Here is a 2,227-nt window from a genome sequence, read left to right on the forward strand (position 1 = left end):
AATCATCTTCGAACTCATTTTACCTTCGATTACTTTCTTAATTAAATTTTCTAGACTTAATCTCAAGTCCTTGAACACATTCTCAACTTGTAAAATTTCTTGATACTCCCCCAAAAGCGAGTAGTAGGAGAGAGAGTCTCACAATCACTACCCCTAAAGAAATTTCGTCCTCAAAATTCATAGGGGTATTCTAATATCAAACACGCCCATCAATCGAGTTAACCAGGTAATAAGACCTTCAATCTTAGGAGGAGGATGACCTAGTGGAGCAAAACAAAAGGAAGTTGGAGGACAAACTCGATCCCCAGGTAGGTTGTATGCCTTAACTCAATGAGATGATAAAAAATGTTGAAGGTCGTAGGAACCAGGGGTAAAACCTTAGAAGTTTAAGTAATAAGTTTATGTGTAACTATGAATCTTGTAAATAATCTACATATCAATAAAGAGTGACGGCTTATTGATGTACAATCTAAGTGTGTCTAATCTCATAATAACCCTATGAATTAGAGGACGAAATACCTTCAAGGGGTGGTAATTATGAGATCGTCTCTCCTATAACTCTCTTTTAGGCGAGTATCAAGGAATTTTACAAGCTGAGAATGTGCTCAAGGACTTGAGATTAAATCTAGAACTTTTAATTAAGAGAGTAATCAGAGGTAAAATGAGTTCGAGGATGGATCCATCGAAAAGGAGAAAATAAAAGCTCGGGATAATTGGAGGGTAACTAACTAAGGGAAACTCGGAAAAGACACTCGTGGATGAATCAGGGATACTCGAGTCAAAGTTAAAGTCAAAGTGGAAGGTCAAAATCGAAACCAACAAAAAGTCAACTATTGGAAAAAATGACAAATCTGTGAGAATTCTAGGAATTAAGCACAATTATGGATGCTTGGAGCTTGCTGAGCTAAGTAGGAGGTGGAAATTGTAGAAAACACCATGGGATAAGGTGTAAATTCGAGGAGAAGAAAGAGGAAAGGAGAATCAATGGGTTTTTTATCAAAATTGAGGTGTCTTCCTCAATTAATCCTCATTAGAGCTCTTAGAGGTGAAAGATTAATCAGCAAGGAATGTGAAAGATGTAAAGAGAGAGCTGGCAGTCAGAAATTGAAGAAGAAACATGCAATTCGGTGGGTTTGTATCTATAAAAGGGGATCATTTTGTGTGGATAAAAATTGAGGGAAATGGGTCCAAATCATAGAGAGAGTTGAGAGGAAGGCTGAGGTGTGTTTCGATTGAAGAATCGGGCCCGAGAGAGTAGAGAAAAAGAAGAAAAACAATGGCGTCGGAGTTATTGCGAAAACAGGGGAGGCTCTCAGATTTCGTCAAATTCATGGAGCTACAGACAAAATAGAAGCCCGAAACTTGAAGGTAAGATGCTTCTAAGATCCCTTAAGAGTTCTATTGTCTTAGATTTGAATGTTATTGGCTGAAATTTGTAAATTTGATGTCTGAAAGCTCTTCGCCGAAAATAGAGCAGCCGAGACAAAGATTGATTAATTTCGAGCATTTTGGGACAAATCGGACGTCCAAACTTTGGGGTAAGTTAGTTCAAGTAATGGGTAAGACATTGGTATAGGTTAATTAGAGTGAGTATGGTCGTAAATGAAGAATTTAGCCACTCAAAGTAGAAGGGAGAGAGCTGGCCGAAAATGGGATTGGAAATGCTAGAGTTTGAAGATGAAGTTGACCTTTTGATGTTTGACCGTTTGACCAATGTTTGACTTTTAATTTTATGGTTAATTCAGGATCCTTAAGTTCAATTTATTGCCTAATTTTCTTTAATAAAGTATTTTGAAATTTAAAATTGGATTAGTATGGGGGTTGATGTAATTAAGGGACTTAATTGTGAGTAAACCCTAAATTTGACAAAATTAGAGTTGTTGGAGAATTAAGTAAAATTGGACATACTTGGAGGGTAATTTTGAGATATTTGTAAGTTATGGTCATTTGAGAAATAACTAGGGAATTATCAATTAAATTTTAGAGTTATCAAGAATCCGAGGAACGAGGAATTCGGTGAAAAGCAAGTTAACTGTAAATGGTCCATTTTCAAATACTTCGGTTAAAATTATATACATATATGGATTTATATATATATATATACTTTTATTTATTTATACGGTTTGAAAATCCAACATGATCTTTGCATTGTGATTTCTTGGGATTTAATTAGACACCACTGGTTTCTATTGATTTAATCCGATAAATGCATCTTAACTATGATTTG

The 2,227-nt window shown here is 35.5% G+C and overlaps 1 long non-coding RNA gene across 1 annotated transcript; it reads left to right on the forward strand.

Moving 5' to 3' along the window:
• The first annotated feature begins 891 nt into the window (after window positions 1-891).
• Window positions 892-1,760, forward strand: LOC120083679. Its single transcript, XR_005483495.1, has 2 exons — window positions 892-1,368; window positions 1,456-1,760. It is a non-coding gene; the product is annotated as an uncharacterized LOC120083679 (long non-coding RNA).
• Window positions 1,761-2,227: the final 467 nt, after the last annotated feature.

This window comes from Benincasa hispida, chromosome 8, assembly GCF_009727055.1.
Source record: "Benincasa hispida cultivar B227 chromosome 8, ASM972705v1, whole genome shotgun sequence".
Lineage (NCBI taxonomy): Eukaryota > Viridiplantae > Streptophyta > Magnoliopsida > Cucurbitales > Cucurbitaceae > Benincasa > Benincasa hispida.